General features: G+C 45.7%; 1 non-coding gene across 1 annotated transcript; it reads right to left on the bottom strand.

Annotated features, from left to right (window-relative positions):
• Positions 1-3395: 3395 nt before the first annotated feature.
• TRNAR-ACG lies at positions 3396-3468 on the bottom strand. Its single transcript has one exon. It is a non-coding gene; the product is annotated as a tRNA-Arg (tRNA).
• Between the last annotated feature and the right edge of the window lie 20133 nt (positions 3469-23601).

Below are 23601 nucleotides of genomic sequence, written 5' to 3'. Positions count from 1 at the left end.
TGAGAACGGCAGGTAAAGATGTGTTTGAAGAGTCCCCAATGGGGTCGACAACCCAAGAAAGCCTCACACATGGAGATGAAAGCAGCAAGGTAGACAATGGAGTTGGGAGTGAAGTGGTGGAGCTGCGCTCCGAAGAAATTCAGGAAACTCCGAAAGAAAGGATGGGGCGGCAGAGAAAACCCTCGGTCGATGTGGGTGGCTAGGAGCATGCACTCACCGTCGCGGGGTTGAGGTTCGATCTCTCCCCCCGGAAGACGCGCAGCTTCGTGGGGAATGACTCCCCCCTCGACCATGTCGTCGAGATCCTCTTGCCGGAGCACCGATGGCATCCAGTCGCCCTGGATCCAACCTTTGGGCAGAGCGGTCCTGGAGGAGGATCCGCCCCGAGCAGACCTCTTCCCTTTCCCCGCCGCCGCCGCCTTCTTCGCGCGCTCCAAAGCAGTGGTCTTGCCCTTCACCATCGTCGCCGGCGAGATCTCACACGGGCTCGCGGCGCTAGGGTGAGAGCGGAGGTAGCGAGAGGACTGGCGAAGGGAGAGAGGAAGAAGGAAGGAGAAGAGAGCGCACGGCTTGGAAACCCCGAGCCGGCAACTTATAAGGGGCCACTCCCGAGTGGCTGACTGGTAGGCCCAGGCTATCCAGTCAAATCCCGCAACAGACGCGCGCGCAGTATGTGGCGAAAAAGGCGACGCGGGGATCGAGGAGCTTCTGCTTTATCGCTTCTGATTACTGCGGCCGCTCCCGCCCCGCGCGCTTCCCAAAATCCGAATCATGCGACATCCGCGGGCCACAGAACAACTTGTCAAAACAGAAGACCCCGATCGCGCCGGCGCTCAGTACGTCACAAGCAAAGAAATTCACTCGAAGAAAGGCCTGGAATGGATCAAGGCGACTGAAAAAGGTTGGCAACGTCATCCGTGACGATTGACCCAAAACGAAGCACTCACGTAGCCCAAAGGGCCAGTCGGAAAGTTCTCCAACTCTTTCCCCACTCAAAACCTCGATCCATTCGGGGGCTAATGATGAAGCTACGCACCTAGGGTAGGGGCACGGGCCTGTCCAAAGAGCCCTACCCAAGGACGTCCCTAGAAAAAGTCACCTTTCAATCGACTTGAATGTGTCCCACTCGACGGATCCAAGACACTCGACCAAGAAGCTATCACTCGACCACAAAGCCAACCACTCGACTGCCGGAAAACCTAAAGTCACTCCGTAGGCAAACGGTCGGCTATTGAGTAGTCTTTATGGTCATTGTAGCACTTTATTAGGGGCGTTACCAGTAACGCCCAACCTTAAATGTACCTTAAACCATGCATTACTGATGGCAGGAGGGGGCCGGCGAACTCTATATAAGCCGCCCCCCTCCTCAGTATGAAGGGTTCGCACCCCTGTATCCATACACGCATAATCCAGTTGACCGCCTCCGGGCTCCGAGACGTAGGGCTATTACTTCCTCTGAGAAGGGCCTGAACTCGTAAACCTCGCGTGTAACAACTTCCCAATAGCTAAGATCTAGCCTCTCCACATTCACCCTCCTACAGCACTGTCAGAGTTAGAACCACGACACACGCCCCGCGTGACTCTCACTGGACTCTGGTGAAGCGTATTCTCCGTTACATACGTGGCACCATGTCCATGGGACTCACCCTGATGGCCTCCGCCTCCACCGACCTCATGGCCTACTCGGATGCTGACTGGGCTGGCTGCCCCGACACGCGACGCTCTACGTCAGACTACTGCGTCTACCTTGGGCCCTCGTTGATCTCTTGGTCATCGAAGCGGTAGCCCACGGTCTCTCGCTCCAGCGCCGAGGCAGAGTATCGCGTCATGGCCAACGCCGTGGCCGAGTGCTCTTGGATACGTCAGCTGCTCCAAGAGTTGCTTTGTGATGTTCACAAGGCTACTCTTATCTACTGTGATAACGTCAGCGTGGTCTACCTCTCCCAACCCGGTGCACCATCGACGAACGAAGCATATTGAGCTCGATATTCACTTCGTGCGCGAGTAGGTTGCCCTTGGCCATGTTCGGGTTCTCCACGTGCCGACGACGCAACAGTTTGCTGATGTGATGACTAAGGGATTGCCTACTCCCGTCTTCGAGGAGTTCCGGTCCAGTCTCTGTGTCTCCGGCGACGCTTCGACTGCGGGGGATGTTGAGTATGTAATTTGTATTGCACGTGTATTGGAGTTGTGGCCCACCTCCTAGTCTTGTATAGTTGAGGTAGAGACCTTCCTTGTATTATATATGCGTGCACCAGCACCCCAATCAACATATCGTGCAATTCTCATAATCTACATATTTGATAAGGCAAAGCTACTTCGGTGCACCTAACTTAACCAAAAAATTGAGCTCGATATTCACTTCGTGCGCGAGCAGGTTGCCCTTGGCCGTGTTCGGGTCTCCACGTGCCGATGACGCAACAGTTTGCTGATGTGATGACTAAGGGATTGCCTACTCCCGTCTTCGAGGAGTTTCGGTCCAGTCTCTGTGTCTCCGGCGACGCTTCGACTACGGGGGATGTTGAGTATGTAATTTGTATAGTTGAGGTAGAGACCTTCCTTGTATTATATATGCGTGCACCAGCACCCCAATCAACATATCGTGCAATTCTCATAATCTACATATTTGATAAGGCAAAGCTACTTCGGTGCACCTAACTTAACCAAACTTTTCATCTGAGAGTGAGAAGGCAAAAAGTTGAGAGAGAACCATTTCTTCTTTTAACCCAAAATTAGCTCTTGAAAAAAGAGAACGACTAAGGGATTGCCTACTCCCGTCTTCGAGGAGTTTCGATCCAGTCTCTGTGTCTCCGGCGACGCTTCGACTACGGGGAATGTTGAGTATGTAATTTGTATAGTTGAGGTAGAGACCTTCCTTGTATTATATATGCGTGCACCAGCACCCCAATCAACATATCGTGCAATTCTCATAATCTACATATTTGATAAGGCAAAGCTACTTCGGTGCACCTAACTTAACCAAAAAATTGAGCTCGATATTCACTTCGTGCGCGAGCAGGTTGCCCTTGGCCGTGTTCGGGTCTCCACGTGCCGATGACGCAACAGTTTGCTGATGTGATGACTAAGGGATTGCCTACTCCCGTCTTCGAGGAGTTTCGGTCCAGTCTCTGTGTCTCCGACGACGCTTCGACTACGGGGAATGTTGAGTATGTAATTTGTATAGTTGAGGTAGAGACCTTCCTTGTATTATATATGCGTGCACCAGCACCCCAATCAACATATCGTGCAATTCTCATAATCTACATATTTGATAAGGCAAAGCTACTTCGGTGCACCTAACTTAACCAAACTTTTCATTTGAGAGTGAGAAGGCAAAAAGTTGAGAGAGAACCATTTCTTCTTTTAACCCAAAATTAGCTCTTGAAAAAAGAGAACGACTCCGCTGGGGATCGAACCCAGAATCTCTGGTTTCGTAGACCAGCGCCTTATCCATTGGGCCACGGAGTCCTGACGAATGCAATTAAACGTTAGCCTTACTCACTTCACTCCATTAGACACTAGTGACTGAGAGGTCATGCGGATTAGTGGCGGCATCTGTGTCATCACTTGGCAATCAGACCTGACATTACAACGAACCAACTGTAACCTCAAAATGCAGCTGCTTTGTTGGTACACGGCCGATGCCATGGCCGCGACAAGGCCACGTCAAGATGGATCTGACCAGGTGTACTAAACTGTGGTCACAAACTGAACGATTGTTTCAGCGCTGTTTCCATTTCACATCTTTATCCTTCTGCAGCATGTGCAGAATGTGTGGCCATAGTAGTCAAGCATCTGGTGTTCACGGAAACAAGATACTGGATTTTTTATTTTTTTAGAATCTTAGCATTATATTTTTTTCAGATGAATTTTAGCATTATAATTTTTTTCCAGAAGTGTGAAAGCTTTGTTATTACTGAAAGTTAACATAGTTTGGGATACATAAAGACATAGTTTAAAAAACCGAACCGGTGATCGAACCGGTTAGGCCTTCGGTTCGGGTTTTTACTGGTCCGACCGCTGGTTCACCGGCTCGATTGCTGGTTTTTTACAATCAAAAATATATATTTTGAGTAATAATATATGCTAATTAGGGTCAAGTAGCAACGGTTTACTCTATTAGACAACACATAAGTGTTGGTGAGGTGGTTATCTGCCCTAGGATAGGCAAATGCCCATGACTTATGTCAAATCCCACTACTTGTGGAAATATTTTTCTAAGTTTCTCTCTACACAGGTTCGACCGCCCGGTTTATTAGCCGGTTTCACAAAAAAAATCACCCGGTCTAGTTGCAGTCGGCCTTTTGTGCTTAAAAACCGGTGTGAGCACCGGTTCTGGTTTTTTTTTGTTCGACCGACGATCTGGTCTGGTTTTTTAAACTATGCATAAAGAATCATGAGGCGAACCAACTTGTGGTGGATGGTTAGAAGGACAGTTGTATTCCCAGCGCATCAGGGTTCAAGTCTTATACTTGACATTGATACTCGCATTTTCTTGGATTTATTTCAGGGTTTCCAGCGATGTGCATTAGTGGGAGGCAACGTTCTCGTCGAGTACGAATGCGTCTGTGGCGACTCCGTCAATCTCAAGATAATATGTCAGCTCAGTCTTTCGAAGGTGCTCATAGTAGTAGGGTGTGCGTGCATGCATTTATAGGGATGATTGTATATGCATATATATGAGTGTTTGTGTCTGTACCGTGTTAAAAAAAAGAATCATGAGGTTGGCCCAAGCACACGTGACGTCCTTGATCTAATGAATGAGAAAACTATTGGAAATATGAGCAAATTACTACGAGATTTAATGCGAATAAACAGAAGATAAATCATGACCACAGCAGCAGAGATTAAACTAATCATGCGAACTAGCATAGCAGATGAACATATCACATCTAGGGCACATACTAGAAACATGAATTCTACCACGATCTCGAACAGGAAGGATAGAATCACATACGGTGCAGCGGGTGCAGCACCGCCAGCGTTGACGTTGTCGCCCATGTCATCGAGGATGAGGTTGCCGAGGTCGAGGAAGAAGTCGTCGTTCGCGAAGTCGTCGCTGCCAGCAGTCGCGCGAGTGCGCTCCCCAAAAACCTGATCGCCCCTCTCCCGTACAGGATCACGAGAGGCGGGGTTCTGGAGGCCTGCTGTCCCTTCTCGCGGTGCACGCCGGAAGGAGAGATGGAGAATACTTGCTTGGCGGCGGAATGATCTGGAACGGTGGTGAGAAACCATACGAAGCGGCGGCGGCTAGGGTAGATGTCCCCTGACTATATAGTGCGGGCCGGGTAGGTCGTGGGAGTAAACCCCACGTCCGAGTCATCACTATCCAAAAGAATCGAAAACGGTTCAGTAATTAACGCGTCCGTTAATTATTAATTAATGACTCATTAATTTTCCCATGCAGCAAAAATATAGACAGCGTGCATAGCTCTAAAACATTGTGTGCATGAATGGCCCAAGAGAATTTCAGAATTTTAGTTGGGCTTTGGGCCAAAGGCCTACTAGCAAGATTCCAACAATCCCCCACAAAGTCTCATTGGCACATCTCATCGTTTAGTTCCAAAACATTGTTTTATATATCGGTGCTTAGTGGAGACTGTGAAGTTGAACTTCCACTTAGAAATTTATACTACACTAGATCACAACTTGAATAGTGGACTATGCCTTGAACTACAAGTTTTCTGTGAAACTAGTTTCACACAAATTCTTGACCGATACTGGGCTGCCGCAAGGCTTCCCCGCAGGTGGAGTGTATACGTCATACTCCAGGGCCTTTCATGAATTTATTAGAGAACACCCAATTCTCACAGACTGCAACGTTAACAGTCAAATTCATATAGGTGTGTTCCTCAGAAGATGTTCTGCAGGACAACATCTCTGCTTACCCGAATAAGCCACTTGGAACACATTAAGATAAGTATCAACCTGCCATGCAGATCAGGAGAGTATTGCATCTTCACGGAGTGGGATAATTAATATAGGGATACTCTCCTCCCAGCTGACCAACAGCTTGTCTCCCACTTCTACTTCACGGGATTTCTGATCACATAGAGTGGGTTACCACTATGGACAACTCATGCGGTGGGTCTCAAACCCATCTCCATCGATGCATTATCTATCACATTACGTGATAGACCCTTTGTGAAGGGATCTGCCAAGTTTTTTGACGTTTGGATATAATCCAACGTAATAACTCCGGAGTTCCTCAATTTTCTGACAGATTTTAGTCTCCTCTTCACATGTCTTGAGGACTTCATATTGTCCTTAGAACTGTTTATCTTGATGATCACAGTTTGATTATCACAGTTCATCAGGATAGGGGGTATTGGTTTTTCAACCATAGGTAAGTCCATCAAGAGTTCACAAAGCCACTCTGCTTCAACAGTGGCAGTGTCTAATGCTGTGAGTTCTGCTTCCATAATTGACCTCGTTAAGATGGTCTGCTTGTAAGACTTCCAGGAAACAGCGCCACCACCAAGTGTAAAAACATAACCACTTGTGGCCTTAATCTCATCAGCATCAGATATCCAGTTTGAGTCACTATAACCCTCCAGTACCCTTGGATACCCGGTGTAGTGAATCCCATAGCTCGCGGTGCCTTTCAAATAGCGCATAACTCTCTCAAGCGCATGCCAATGATCATCTCCCGGTTTTGACACAAACCGACTCAGCTTGCTCACAACAAAAGAGATGTCAGGCCTCGTGGCACTCGCCAAATACATAAGCGAGCCAATAATCTGAGAATACCTCAGTTGATCTCTAGCAATCTGTCGATTCTTTTGAAGCAACACACTAGCATCATATGGAGTTGGAGAAGGCGTGCAGTCGCTATACCCAAAACGACTCAAGAACTTTTCCACATAATGAGACTGAAGCAGTGTGATCCCACCATTCTCATCTCTCAACAGCTTGATGTTTAAGATAACATCAGCTACTCCTAGATCCTTCATCTCAAAACAGCGAGATAAGAAATCCTTAACCTCCTTGATTAAATCAAGTTTGGTTCCAAAGATCAATATGTCATCGACATACAGACAAAGAATAACTCCTTCGCCCCCACCATAGCGATAGTACACGCACTTGTCACCATCGTTTACTACAAAGCCGGCAGCAGTTAATGTTCTTTCGAACTTCTCATGCCACTCCTTAGGAGCTTGTTTAAGGCCATATAAAGACTTTAATAACTTGCACACCTTTCCTTCCTGACCAGGTACTACAAAACCATCTGGCTGATCCATGTAAATTTCCTCCTTCAACTCTCCATTGAGGAAAGCCGTCTTAACGTCCATTTGATGAACGAGAAGACCATGTGAGGCAGCCAGTGATAGTAGCACCCGAATTGTGGTCAGTCTAGCCACGGGTGAGTAAGTATCAAAGAAGTCTTCACCTTCTTTCTAGGTATAACCCTTGGCCACAAGTCGTGCCTTGTACTTTTCAATCGTACCATCAGGTCTAAGCTTCTTCTTGAACACCCACTTACATCCTACAGGTTTGCACCCATAAGGACAGTCAGTGATCTCCCAGGTACCGTTAGCAAAGATGGAATCCATCTCTCTACGTACAGCTTCCTTCCAGTAGTCAGCATCAGGAGATGCATGGGCTTCTGAAATAGTCTTGGGTGTGTCATCCACGAGGTACACAATGAAATCATCACCAAAAGACTTTGCAGTCCTCTATCTCTTACTCCTCACAGGATTTCCATTGTTACCCTCAACAGGATTCTCAATGTGTTCCATCGCAATGGTGGGTTCAGGAATTACAGTGAATTCCTCACTAGATGGAGTAGGTATCTCCTGATTTGATGAACTCGACATATCCTTCATAGGAAATATGTCCTCAAAGAAAGTTGCATCATTTGATTCCATAATCGTACCAACATGCATGTCGGATACCTCAGATTTTATTATCAAAAATCTATAGCCGATGCTATGAGAAGCATAGCCCACAAGAACACAATCCACGGTTTTTGGTCCAAGCTTGCGCTTCTTGGGAATTGGTATATTGACTTTCGCCAAACAACCCCAAGTATGTAGGTAAGAGAATTTCAACCTTTTCCTTTCCCATTCCTCAAATGGAGTCATGGTCTTATGCTTTGTGGGTACTCGGTTTAGGACATGACACGCAATCATTAGCGCCTCCCCCCACCATTCCTTGGATAGACCCGAAGTGTCTAACATGGTGTTAACCATATCAGTTAGAGTTCGGTTCTTTCTTTCGGCTACCCCATTTGACTGGGGTGAGTAGGGAGGCGTCCTCTCATGGATTATACCATGTTCCACACAAAACAGATCAAATTCATTGGAAAAATACTCTCCACCACGATCGGACCTAAGCCGTTTAATTTTTCGATCAAGTTGGTTCTCTGCCTCAGCTTTATAGTTTTTAAAGAAAGTCAAAGCCTCATCTTTTGATTTCAGAAGATACACATAACAATATCTAGTGGAGTCATCAATCAACGTCATGAAGTATCTCTTTCCACCTTTTGTCAACACGCCATTCATCTCACAAAGATCAGAATGTATAATCTCAAGTGGCGCCAAGTCTCTTGCCTCTGCAGTCTTATGGGACTTGCGAGGTTGCTTAGCTTGCACACATACTTGGCACTTGGAGCCTTTGACAGTAGAGATTTTCGGAATTAAATTCATATTGGCTAACCGCGTCATGCAACCAAAGTTAATATGACAGAGTCGTGAATGCCAAATATCAGACTCATTATTGTGGCAAACATTATTAATAAATTTAGTGCAAATATCTGACAAAGATAGGCGGAACAAGCCTCCGCACTCATAGCCTTTTCCAACAAATTGTCCACACTTAGAAATTACAACTTTATTGGATTTGAAAACCAACTTAAAACCATCTCGACATAAACGGGAACCGCTAACGAGATTTTTATTGATGGACGGCACATGATGAACGTTCTTCAGACGCCCAGTCTTCCCCGAAGTAAACGTCGGATCGACCGTACCAACACCTCGAACGATGGCATGTGACCCGTTCCCCATCAGCACGGGTGAAGTCCCTGTTGCCTGGTAAGAAGAAAACATGGAGGCGTTAGCAGAAACATGTACATTGGCACCGGTGTCAATTAACCAATCAGGGGATTGAAATACTGAAAGGATGGTAGGAAAAATACCGTACCCTGATTCCTTCATATCAGTATCACCGATGACAACATTAGCGGACTTGCCGCTCTTCTCATGTTCACGCTCCTCAAAGCGGTTAGGACACTTCGGAGCCCAGTGATTAGGATCACCGCAGACATGGCAAAGTCCCTTCCCCTTCTTATGAGAATTCTTCTTGAAATTGGTAGAATGTGATGGCTTGTTCTTTGTATCAAACTTGCCTTTGCCCTGAGTTTTGTTCTTATTGTTTTTGAACTTGTTGGGCTGGGAGTTCTTCTTCTGTACCATGTGGGCACTAGAACCTCCCTCAGCAACTCGAGCACGTGTGTCCTTTGCTCTCACCTTCTCTTCAACATCAAGAGTACCAATGAGATCCGCAACGGAAAACTCCTGTCTCTTGTGTTTCAAGGAAGTAGCGAAATTGTTCCACGAAGGTGGAAGCTTGGCAATGATGCCTCCGGCAACACACACTTGAAGTACTCAAGTTCTTTTGCGAGCGACTGTATCTCATGAGCCCGCTGTACAACTGGACGCTCATCAGTCATCTTATAGTCATAGAATTGCTCCATGACGTACAACTCGCTACCAGCGTCCGAGGCACCAAACTTGGCCTCGAGCGCAGCCCACATGTCCTTGCCGTTGTCAAACGACATATACGAATCCACAATGGAGTCATCAAGAACACTCAGAAGAGCGCCTTTAAAGAGGGTATCGATCTTCTCAAAAGCTTCCAGCTGTGCTGGATTAAGACCGCCCTCAGGCTTGCCCTTGGTGGCATCATAGCAGCCCATGGTCTGAAACCAGTAGACTGCTCTCATGCGCCACCTCTTATATTGCGCCCCCTTAAAGGCAGGCGGCTTCAGATGCGCAGCAAAACCACTCGGAGTAAATTGCCTATAATCAGGTTTTTGGATTGTTGGAAATATGAGAAAATTACTACGAGATTTAATTCGAATAAACAGAAGATAAATCATGACCACAACAGCAGAGATTAAACTAATCATGCGAACTAGCATAGCAGATAAACATATCACATCTAGGGCACATACTAGAAACATGAATTCTACCACGATCTCGAACAGGAAGGATAGAATCACATACGGTGCAGCGGGTGCAGCACCACCGGCGTTGACGTTGTCGCCCATGTCGTCGAGGATGAGGTTGCCGAGGTCGGGGAAGAAGTCGTCGTTTGCGAAGTCGTCGCTGCCAGCAGTCGCGCGAGTGCGCTCCCCAAAAACCTGATCGCCCCTCTCCCGTACAGGATCACGAGAGGCGGGGTTCCGGAGGCCTGCTGTCCCTTCTCGCGGTGCACGCCAGAAGGAGGGATGGAGAAGACTTGCTTGGCGGCGCAATGATCTGGAACGGTGGTGAGAAACCATACGAAGCAGCGGCGGCTAGGGTAGACGTCCGCCTGACTATATAGTGCGGGCCGGGTAGGTCGTGGGAGTAAACCCCACGTCCGAGTCGTCACAATCCAAAAGAATCGGAAACGGTTCAGTAATTAACGCGTCCGTTAATTATTAATTAATGACTCATTAATTTTCCCATGCAGCAAAAATATAGACAACGTGCATAGCTCTGTCCTCGGCTCGGCTCAATCCCGTAACCCGCGGCGCGGCGCGCCGTGACGAGGCGTGGCATGGCGAGGTGAGCGAGGAGGAGGAGCGCGCGTGTAGGTCTCCTCTTCTCATGCTCATACAAGTGGTAGAAGAGCTCATCTTATAAAGAGGTGCAACTCTCTCAACTTCCAGGGTGGGACTAAACTTTAGCCTCACTCACTCCACTCACATGTGTGCATGAATGGGCCAAGAGAATTTCAGATTTTTAGTTGGGCTTTGGGCCAAAGGCCTACTAGCAAAATTCCAACAAAAACTTAGCTAGCAAATGGGCTTAACGATTTGATGCCCTCCTTCGAAATGACAAGTACAATTAAATTCATGTGCTCTTAACCTAATCTCAGCTATTATTTGTCCTTGATTTTCGCTGCTTCCATTGAGAATGTGACTTGCAACTCGCTTTGAATATGTGGATACCATAACATTGTGAAGAAGATCATCTGCCGGAGCTAGTTCTTCCCTAAATGCAATAGCCTCAAGAGTTGCAACATCCCTGACACCGTGTATAACAAGTGATGAAGAACCGAGATAATTTTCCTCAGAGTCTCGACATGCTGCAGCCACAGTCCCTTCGATACATGATCTAGATAGATCAGCATCAACATGAATCTTTGCAAAGCCCGTTGAAGGTGCTAACATGCGCCTTGGCACTGTCCTCATGATCCCTGTCGGTCACTCATTGTTGGGTTTCTAGATATTTCTCCTAAATCCTATATGAACCATTTGACGAACAAGTTGGTAGAAAGTGGGCTTTGAAAGACCCCCTCATGAATAGCTTTCCTCCTCACCCACAAGATGGCCCATAAGGCCACCACCGATCTTACAAACACTTCATGGGATAGTGAGTCAATCATAGTAAATATAGGAGCTCATTTTTTGTGTTGATCAGCCCAACCACCTCTTCTTGGGCCCTGAGCGTTTTAAATTTCTGTCATGTGAGAACTGAGAGGAGAAAGCAACAAACAAGGCACATAACCTTGCACACTCAACAATTTACAACACACCTAGGTGTCATGTGTGGCTTGGCCAGTAGCAACAGGTGTTTGCAACTTCTTAAATATGACATCATTGTATGTGATCTCTAAGAGCATCTCCACTCGTTCGGCCCCCTAGCTCACCCGGCGATTGCATTTTGGCCTATGCGCCGGCGGTTTTTCCGCCCTGAGGGCGATCCAGTTCCCAGCCGCGCCCCAGGTTTCGGCCCAAGACACACATAAATTCAAACTTGTCTTCCCCGCTGCCAAAAAAACACCACAAGTTCGGCGATCATCGGCGATCTTCCACAGTCTGACGATCACTATACCATAGTTTGGCGATCAAACATACACGAAAGTTCAGCGTTCAAAAGGAAGGATGCGTAGACAAAGGAATGCATCAAACGACTGGCTCCTCTGGCATGGGACTGGCCACCGGCGGCGTGCTCGCCGTCGGTGTGGCTTCGGTGCTCGGGCTGGTCGGCCTCGGCGTGGCTTCTGTGCTCGGCGTCGGTGTGGCTTCATCGCTCGGGCTGGGCATCGGCGTGGGCGTAGGCGCGGTGGTCGAAGGCATCTGGTTCAAGTTGAGGCCGTGCTCCATCAAGTACCACACGCCTTGACCTGCTCGTCCATCATCGGCATGTCCGCCCCCATCAAGAACGCCAGGTCAATGTTCCCCTTCTTCGCGACGACATTGGTCCGGAGTAGGTCGAGCTTGACGACGCTGGTCGTCATCAACGCCGACCACCGTGATACATCTCCAATGTATCTATAATTTATGAAGTATTCATGCCATGTTTACAATAATTTTATATGGTTTTGGTATGATTTGCATGGAACTAACCCGAACTGACGTTGTTTTCAGCAGAACTACCGTGGTGTTGTTTTTTGTGCAGAAATGAAAGTTCTTCAAATGAGCTGAAACTTTTGACGATTTTTTGGAACAAAAGAGACCCCCGAAGCTTCGTGGAAGGGCCAAAAGAGCCACGAGGAAGGCACAACCCACCAGGACGCGCCTGGTGGGCCAGGCTTGCCCTGGTGGGTTGTGCTCACCTCGAGGCCCATCTTCGCGTGAAACCAACGCCAAAAAATCCTATAAATAGAGAAACCATCGAAAATAAACCTAGATCAGAAGTTTCGCCGCCGCAAGGCTCTGTAGCCACCGAAAACCAATCTAGACCCCCGTTCTAGCACCCTACCGGAGGGAGCAATCATCTCCGGTGGGCATCTTCATCATCCCGGCGGCCACCATGATGAGGAGGGAGTAGTCCACCCTCGGGGCTGAGGGTTTATACCAGTAGCTATCTGTTTAATCTCTCTCTCTCTTTCTCATGTTCTTGAGATGTCACGATCTTGATGTATCGCGGGCTTTGTTCATATAGTCGGATCATATGGTGTTTTCCCCTCTCTATCTTCTTGTGATGAATTGAGTTTTTCCCTTTGAGATTTCGTTGTTATCGGATTGAATACTTTTATGGATTTGAGAGCACTTGATATATCTTATCGGATTGAATACTTTTACGGATTTGAGAGCACTTGATATATGTCTTGCATATGAATACTCGTGGGACAATGGGGTATCATATTGATTCACTTGATATGTGTTTTGGCACTCAAATTGCGGATTCCCACGGTGACATTGGGGTAATCTATGCATAAGTGTTGATGCACATTCTCGTCTTTTGTTTCTCTGGTAGAAATCTTGGGGCACTCTTTGAGGTTTGTTGTGTTGGATTTAGTATTATGAATCTAAAATTATTTGGTGTTATTTTAGTACGAACTCTTGGATAGATCGATCGAAAAGAATAGCTTCGAGGTGGTTTCGTACCCTACAGACGATTTCTTCTTATGTTCTTCGCTAGATAGGAACTTTGGAGTGATTCTTCTGTTGGAAATATGCCCTAGAGGCAATAATAAAATGGTTATTATTATATTTCCTTGTTCATGATAATTGTTTATTGTTCATGCTATAATTGTGTTATCCGGAAATCGTAATACATGTGTGAATACATAGACCACAACATGTCCCTAGTGAGCCTCTAGTTGACTAGCTCGTTGATCAATAGATGGTTATGGTTTCCTGACCATGGACATTGGATGTCATTGATAACGGGATCACATCATTAGGAGAATGATGTGATGGACAAGACCCAATCCTAAGCATAGCACAAGATCGTGTAGTTCGTCTGCTAGAGCTTTTCTTAGTGTCAAGTATCATTTCCTTAGACCATGAGATTGTGCAACCCCCGGATACCGTAGGAGTGCTTTGGGTGTACCAAACGTCACAACGTAACTGGGTGGCTATAAAGGTACACTACAGGTATCTCCGAAAGTGTCTGTTGGGTTAGCATGAATCGAGACTGGGATTTGTCACTCCATATGACGGAGAGGTATCTCTGGGCCCACTCGGTAATGCATCATCATAATGAGCTCAGTGTGACTAAGTAGTTGGTCACGGGATCATGTATTACGGAACGAGTAAAGTGACTTGCCGGTAACGAGATTGAACGAGGTATTGGGATACCGACGATCGAATCTCGGGCAAGTAACGTACCGATTGATAAAGGGAATTGTATACGGGATTGCTTGAATCCTCGACATCGTGGTTCATCCGATGAGATCATCGTGGAACATGTGGGAGTCAACATGGGTATCCAGATCCCGCTATTGGTTATTGGCCGGAGAGTTGTCTCGGTCATGTCTGCATAGTTCCCGAACCCGTAGGGTCTACACACTTAAGGTTCAATGACGCTAGGGTTATTAGGAAGACTTGTATGTGATTACCGAATGTTGTTCGGAGTCCCGAATGAGATCCCGGACGTCACGAGGAGTTACGGAATGGTCCGGAGGTGAAGATTTATATGTAGGAAGTTGTCATACGGTCACCGGAAAGGTTCGGGGGCATATTGGTATTGTACCGGGGCCACCGGAGGGATTCCAGGGGTCCACCGGGAGGGGCCACCTCTTTCGGAGGGCCTAATGGGCCGTAGAGGAAAGGGAACCAGCCCTACATGGGCTAGGCGCATCCCCCCCATGGGCCCATGCGCCTAGGGTTGGGGGGGGGGGAAACCCTAAAGGGGGCGCCCCCCTTGCTTGGGGGGCAAGCCCCCTCCCCTTGGGCGCCGCCCCCCTCTAGATCTCATCTAGAGGGGGCCGCCCCCCTTCCTCCTTCCCCTATAAATAGAGGGGCAAGGGGAGGGCTGCACATGACATCCAAGGCGCAGCCCCTCCCCTCCCCAACACCTCTCCTCCTCCGCAAGAGCTTGGCGAAGCCCTGCCGGAGTACTGCAGCTCGACCACCACCACGCCGTCGTGCTGCTGTTGGATCCCTCTTCCTCAACCTCTCCCTCCTCCTTGCTGGATCAAGGCGCGGGAGATGTCCTCGCTCCGTACGCGTGTTGAGCGCGGAGGTGCCGTCCGTTCGGCGCTAGGATCTTCGGTGATTTGGATCACGACGAGTACGACTCCATCAACCCCGTTCTCTTGAACGCTTCCGCTCATGATCTACAAGGGTATGTAGATGCACTCCTCTTCCCCTCGTTGCTAGATGACTCCATAGATTGATCTTGGTGATGCATAGAAAATTTTAAATTTCTGCTACGATCCCCAACAGTGGCATCATGATCTAGGTCTATGCGTAGTTTCTATGCACGAGTAGAACACAAGTTGTTGTGGGCGTCGATTTTGTCAATTTACTTGATGTTACTAGTCTTATCTTGATTCGGCGGCATCGTGGGATGAAGCGGCCCGGACCGACCTTACACGTACGCTTACGTGAGACTGGTTCCACCGACTGACATGCACTAGTTGCATAAGGTGGCTAGCGGGTGTCTGTCTCTCCCACTTTAGTCGGATAGGATTCGATGAAAGGGTCCTTATGAAGGGTAAATAGAAATTGGCATATCACATTGTGGTTTTGGCGTAGGTAAGAAACATTCTTGCTAGAAACCTATAGCAGCCACGTAAAAACTTGCAACAACAATTAGAGGACGTCTAACTTGTTTTTGCAGCATATGCCGTGTGATGTGATATGGCCAAAAGGATGTGATGAATGATATATGTGATGTATGAGATTGATCATGTTCTTGTAATAGGAATCACGACTTGCATGTCGATGAGTATGACAACCGGCAGGAGCCATAGGAGTTGTCTTAATTTATTTATGACCTGCGTGTCAACTTATATGTCATGTAATTACTTTACTTTATTGCTAACCGTTAGCCATAGTAGTAGAAGTAATAGTTGACGAGACAACTTCATGAAGACACGATGATGGAGATCATGGTGTCATGTCGGTGACGACGATGATCATGGCGCCCCGAAGATGGAGATCAAAAGGAGCAAAATGATATTGGCCATATCATGTCACTATTTGATTGCATGTGATGTTTATCATGTTTTACATCTTATTTGCTTAGAACGACGGTAGCATAAATAAGATGATCCCTCACAATAATTTCAAGAAAGTGTTCCCCCTAACTGTGCACCATTGCTAAGGTCCATTGTTTTGAAGCACCACGTGATGATCGTGTGTGATAGGTTCTAACGTTCGCATACAATGGGTGTAAGCCAGATTTACACACGCAAAACACTTAGGTTGACTTGACGGGCCTAGCATGTACAGACATGGCCTCGGAACACGGAAGACTGAAAGGTCGAACATGAGTCGTATAGAAGATACGATCAACATGAAGATGTTCACCGATGATGACTAGTCCGTCTCACATGATGATCGGACACGGCCTAGTTGAATCGGATCATGTATCACTTAGATGACTAGAGGGATGTCTATCTGAATGGGAGTTCATTGAATAATTTGATTAGATGAACTTAATTATCATGAACTTAGTCTAAAATCTTTACAATATGTCTTGTAGATCAAATGGCCCACGCTAATGTTGTCCTCAACTTCAACGTGTTCTTAGAGAAAACCAAGCTGAAAGACGATGGTAGCAACTATACGGACTGGGTCTGGAACTTGAGGATCATCCTCATAGCTGCCAAGAAAGCATATGTCCTTGAAGCACCGCTAGATGAAGCACCACCCCCAGCAAACCGAGACGTTATGAACGCTTGGCAGTCCTGTGCTGATGATTACTCCCTGGTTCAGTGTGGCAAGCTTTACAGCTTAGAACCGGGGCTCCAGAAGCGTTTTGAGCAACACGGAGCATATGAGATGTTCCAAGAGCTGAAAATGGTTTTCCAAGCTCATGCCCGGGTCGAGAGATATGAAGTCTCCGACAAGTTCTACAGTTGTAAGATGGAGGAGAATAGTTCCGTCAGCGAGCACATACTCAAAATGTCTGGGTTGCACAACCGCTTGTCTCAGCTGGGAGTTAATCTCCCGGATGATGCGGTCATTGACAGAATCCTTCAGTCGCTCCCACCTAGCTACAAGAGCTTTGTGATGAACTTCAATATGCAGGGGATGGAAAAGACCATTCCTGAGGTATATTCAATGCTGAAATCAGCAGAGGTGGAAATCAAAAAGGAACATCAAGTGTTGATGGTGAATAAAATGTTGGGGAACGTAGTAATTTCAAAAATTTCCTACGCACACGCAAGATCATGATGATGCATAGCAATGAGAGGGGATAGTGTTGTCTACGTACCCTCGTAGACCGTTCGCGGAAGCGTTATATCAACGCGGTTGATGTAGTCGTACGTCTTCACGTCCGACTGATCCAAGTACCGAAAGCACGGCACCTCCGAGTTCTGCACACGTTCGGCTCGGTGACGTCCTCGCCTTCTCGATCCAGCAAGAGGAGCGAAGTAGTAGATGAGTTCCGGCAGCACGACGGCGTGGTGACGGAGTTGGTGAAGAACAATCTCCGCAGGGCTTCACCTAAGCACTACGAAAACTATGACGGAGGATAAACTAGAGGGGACAGGGTTGTCGGCACACGGCTTGGTGTTTCTTGATGTGTCTTTGGTGCTAGCCCTGCCCCTCTATTTATTTGTTGAGCCTTGGGGTCGAAACTTGGAGTAAAAGCCTCCACAAAGTCGGTTTCACCCGAAAGGCAAGAGTCCTTCTCGGACTCCAGGGCCAGACGCCAGGGTTCCCGGCGTCTGGACCCAGACGCCAGGGACCCTGGCGTCTGGCCCCTGGACTCCGCAAAACTTCCTTTTGCGCTTTCCAAAAACCTTGTGGGCTTTCCCCTTTGGCCCAAATAAAGTGTTCTCGTACCCAAACATTTCGGGAAACATCCGGAACCCCTTCCGGTGATTTCCGGAACCCTTCCAGTGACCAAACACTATTATCCCATATATCAAACTTTATCTCCGGACCATTCCGGAGTTCCTCGTCATGTCCGTGATCTCATCCCGGACTCCGAACAACATTCTGTCACCAACATACATAACTCACATAGTACTATATCGTCAACGAACATTAAGCGTGCGGACCCTACGGGTTCGAGAACTATGTAGACATGATCGAGACACCTCTCTGGTCAATAACCAATAGCGGGACCTGGATGCCCATATTGGCTCCTACATTTTCTACGAAGATCTTTATCGGTCAGACCGCATTACAACATACGTTGTTCCCTTTGTCATCGGTATGTTACTTGCCCGAGATTCGATCGTCGGTATCTCAATACCTAGTTCAATCTCGTTACCGGCAAGTCTCTTTACTCGTTCCGTAATACATCATCTCGCAACTAACTCATTAGTTGCAATGCTTGCAAGGCTTATGTGATGTGCATTACCGAGAGGGCCCAGAGATACCTCTCCGACAATCGGAGTGACAAATCCTAATCTCGAAATATGCCAACCCAACATGTACCTTTGGAGACACCTGTAGAGCTCCTTTATAATCACCCAGTTACGTTGTGACGTTTGTAGCACACAAAGTGTTCCTCCGGTAAACGGGAGTTGCATAATCTCATAGTCATAGGAACATGTATAAGTCATGAAGAAAGCAATAGCAACATACTAAACGATCGAGTGCTAAGCTAACGGAATGGGTCAAGTCAATCACATCATTCTCCTAATGATGTGATCCCGTTAATCGAATAACAACTCTTTGTCTATGGTTAGGAAACATAACCATCTTTGATTAACGAGCTAGTCAAGTAGAGGCATACTAGTGACACTCTGTTTGTCTATGTATTCACACATGTATTATGTTTCCGGTTAATACAATTCTAGCATGAATAATAAACATTTATCATGAAATAAGGAAATAAATAGTAACTTTATTATTGCCTCTAGGGCATATTTCCTTCAGTCTCCCACTTGCACTAGAGTCAATAATCTAGTTCACATTGCCATGTGATTTAACACCAATAGTTCACATCATCATGTGATTAACACCCATAGTTCACATCGTTATGTGACCAACACTCAAAGGTTTTACTAGAGTCAATAATCTAGTTCACATCGCTATGTGATTAACACCCAAAGATTACTAAGGTGTGATCATGTTTTGCTTGTGAGAGAAGTTTAGTCAACGGGTCTACCACATTCAGATCCGTATGTATTTTGCAAATTTCTATGTCAACAATGCTCTGCATGGAGCTACTCTAGCTAATTGCTCCCACTTTCAATATGTATCCAGATTGAGACTTAGAGTCATCTGGATCAGTGTCAAAACTTGCATCGACGTAATCCTTTACGACGAACCTTTTGTCACCTCCATAATCGAGAAACATATACTTGTTCCACTAAGGATAATTTTGACCAATGTCCAGTGATCTACTCCTAGATCACTATTGTACTCCCTTGCCAAACTTAGGGCAGGGTATACAATAGGTCTGGTACACAGCATGGCATACTTTATAGAACCTATGGCTGAGGCATAGGGAATGACTTCCATTCTCTCTCTATCTTCTGCCGTGGTCGGGTTTCGAGTATTACTCAACTTCACACCTTGTAACACAGGAAAGAACTCCTTCTTTGACTGTTCCATTTTGAACTACTTCAAAATCTTGTCAAGGTATGTACTTATTGAAAAAATTATCAAGCGTCTTGATCTATCTCTATAGATCTTGATGCTCAATATGTAAGTAGCTTCACCGAGGTCTTTCTTTGAAAAAACTCCTTTCAAACATTCCTTTATGCTTTGCAGAATAATTCTACATCATCTCCGATCAACAATATGTCATACATATACTTATCAGAAATGTTGTAGTGCTCCCACTCACTTTCTTGTAAACACAGGCTTTACCGCAAGTCTGTAAAAAACTATATGCTTTGATCAACTTATCAAAGCGTATATTCCAACTCCGAGATGCTTGCACCAGTCCATAGATGGATCACTGGAGCTTGCCTATTTTGTTAGTACCTTTAGGATTGACAAAACCTTCTGGTTGCATCATATACAACTCTTCTTTAATAAATCCATTAATGAATGCAGTTTTGTTTATCCATTTGCCAGATTTCATAAAATGCGGCAATTGCTAACATGATTCGGACAGACTTAAGTATAGATACGAGTGAGAAACTCTCATCGTAGTCAACACCTTGAACTTGTCGAAAACCTTTTTGCGACAATTCTAGCTTTGTAGATAGTAACACTACTATCAGCGTCCGTCTCCCTCTTGAAGATCCATTTATTCTCAATTGCTTGCCGATCTTTGGGCAAGTCAACCAAAGTCCACACTTTGTTCTCATACATGGATCCCATCTCAGATTTCATGGCCTCAAGCCATTTCGCGGAATCTAGGCTCATCATCGCTCCCTCATAGTTCGTAGGCTCGTCATGGTAAGGTAACATGACCTCCAGAATAGGATTACCGTACCACTCTGGTGCGGATCTCACTCTGGTTTACCTACGAGGTTCGGTAGTAACTTGATCTGAAGTTACATGATCATCATCATTAGCTTCTTCACTAATCGGTGTAGTAGTCACAGGAACAGATTTCTGTGATGAACTACTTTCCAATAAGGGAGCAGGTACAGTTACCTCATCAAGTTCTACTTTCCTCCCACTCACTTCTTTCGAGAAAAAACTCCTTCTCTAGAAAGGATCCATTCTCGGCAATGAATAACTTGCCTTCGGATCTGTGATAGAAGGTGTACCCAACATTTTCTTTTGGGTATCCTATGAAGACGCACTTCTTCGATTTGGGTTAGAGCTTATCAGGTTGAAACTTTTTCACATAAGCATTGCAACCTCAAACTTTAAGAAACGGCAGCTTAGGTTTCTTACCAAACCATAGTTCATACAGTGTCGTCTCAACGGATTTAGATGGTGCCCTATTTAACGTGAATGTAGCTGTCTCTAATGCATAACCCCAAAACGATAGCGCTAAATCTGTAAGAGACATCATAGATCGCACCATATCAAGTAAAGTACGATTACGACGTTCGGACACACCATTACACTGTGGTGTTCCAGGTGGCGTGAGTAGTGAAACTATTTCACATTGTTTTAACTGAAGGCCAAACTCGTAACTCAAATATTTTACTTCTGCGATCATATCGTAGAAACTTTTATTTTTGTTACGATGATTCTCCACTTCACTCTAAAATTATTTGAACTTTTCAAATGTTTCAGACTTGTGTTTCATCAAGTAGATATACCCATATCTGCTCAAATCATCTGTGAAGGTCAGAAAATAATGATACCCGCCGCGAGCCTTAACACTCATCGGATCGCATACATCAGTATGTATTTCCAATAAGTCAGTTGCTCGCTCCATTGTTCCAGAGAATGGAGTCTTAGTCATCTTGCCCATGAGGCATGGTTCGCAAGCATCAAGTGATTCATAATCAAGTGATTCCAAAATCCCATCAGCATGGAGTTTCTTCATGCGCTTTACACCAATATGACCTAAACGGCAGTGCCACAAATAAGTTGCACTATCATTATTAACTTTGCATCTTTTGGTTTCAATATTATGAATATGTGTGTCACTACGATCGAGATCCAACGAACCATTTTCATTGGGTGTGTAACCATATAAGGTTTTATTCATGTAAACAGAACAACAATTTATTCTCTTACTTAAATGAATAACCGTATTGCAATAAACATGATCAAATCATATTCATGCTCAACGCAAACACCAAATAACACTTATTTAGGTTCAACACTAATCCCGAAAGTATAGGGAGTGTGCCATGATGATCATATCAATCTTGGAACCACTTCCAACACACATTGTCACTTCACCCTTAACTAGTTTCTGTTCATTCTGCAACTCCCATTTCGAGTTACTACTCTTAGCAACTGAACCAGTATCAAATACCGAGGGGTTGCTATGAACACTAGTAAAATACACATCAATAATCTGTATATCAAATATACCTTTGTTCACTTTGCCATCCTTCTTATCCGCCAAATACTTGGGGTAGTTTCTGCTTCCAATGACCAGTTCCTTTGCAATAGAAGCACTTAGTCTCAGGCTTAGGTCCAGACTTGGGCTTCTTCACTTGAGCAGCAACTCGCTTGCCGTTCTTCTTGAAGTTCCCTTTCTTCCCTTTGCCCTTTTCTTGAAACTAGTGGTCCTGTCAACCATCAACACTTGATATTTTTCTTGATTTCTACCCTCGTCGATTTTAGCATTACGAAGAGCTTGGGAATCGTTTCCGTTATCCCTTGCATATCATAGTTCATCACGAAGTTCTACTAACTTGGTGATGGTGACTAGAGAATTCTGTCAATCACTATTTTATCTAGAAGATTAACTCCCACTTGATTCAAGTGATTGTAGTACCCAGACAGTCTGAGCACATGCTCACTAGTTGAGCGATTCTCCTCCATCTTTTAGCTATAGAACTTGTTAGAGACTTCATATCTCTCAACTCGGGTATTTGCTTGAAATATTAACTTCAACTCCTGGAACATCTCATATGGTCCATGATGTTCAAAACGTCTTTGAAGTCCCGATTCTAAGTCATTAAGCATGGTGCACTAAACTATCAAGTAGTCATCATATTGAGCTAGCCAAACGTTCATAACGTCTGCATCTGCTCCTGCAATAGGTCTGTCACCTAGCGGTGCATCAAGGACATAATTCTTCTGCGCAGCAATGAGGATAAACCTCAGATCACGGATCCAATCCGCATCATTGCTACTAACATTTTTCAACACAATTTCCTCTAGGAACATATCAACACAGGGAAGCAACAACGCGAGCTATTGATCTACAACATAATTTGCAAAATACTACCAGGACTAAGTTCATGATAAATTTAAGTTCAATTAATCATATTACTTAAGAACTCCCACTTAGAAAGATATCTCTCTAATCCTCTAAGTGATCACGTGATCCAAATCAACTAAACCATGTCCGATCATCACGTGAGATGGAGTAGTATCAATGGTGAACATCAATATGTTGATCATATCTACTATATGATTCACGCTCGACCTTTCGGTCTCCGTGTTCCGAGGCCATATCTGTTATATGCTAGGCTCATCAAGTTAAACCTGAGTATTCCGCGTGTGCAACTGTTTTGCACCCGTTGTATTTGAACGTAGAGCCTATCACACCCGATCATCACGTGGTGTCTCAGCACGAAGAACTTTCGCAACGGTGCATACTCAGGGAGAACACTTATACTTTGATAATTTAGTGGGGGATCATCTTATAATGCTACCGTCAATCAAAGCAAGATAAGATGCATAAAAGATAAACATCACATGCAATCAATATAAGTGATATGATATGGCCATCATCATCTTGTGCTTGTGATCTCCATCTCCGAAGCACCTTCATGATCACCATCGTCACCGGCGTGACACCTTGATCACCATCGTAGCATCGTTGTCGTCTCGCCAATCTTATGCTTCCACGCTATCGCTACCGCTTAGTGATAAAGTAAAGCATTACAGTGCAATTACATTGCATACAATAAAGCGACAACCATATGGCTCCTGCTAGTTGCCGATAACTCGGTTACAAAACATGATCATCTCATACAATAAAATTT

Source organism: Triticum urartu, chromosome 6 (genome assembly GCF_003073215.2).
Source record: "Triticum urartu cultivar G1812 chromosome 6, Tu2.1, whole genome shotgun sequence".
Classification (NCBI taxonomy): domain Eukaryota; kingdom Viridiplantae; phylum Streptophyta; class Magnoliopsida; order Poales; family Poaceae; genus Triticum; species Triticum urartu.
Note: the sequence above shows the minus strand (reverse complement) of the source record. Positions and strands in the feature narration are given on the sequence as shown.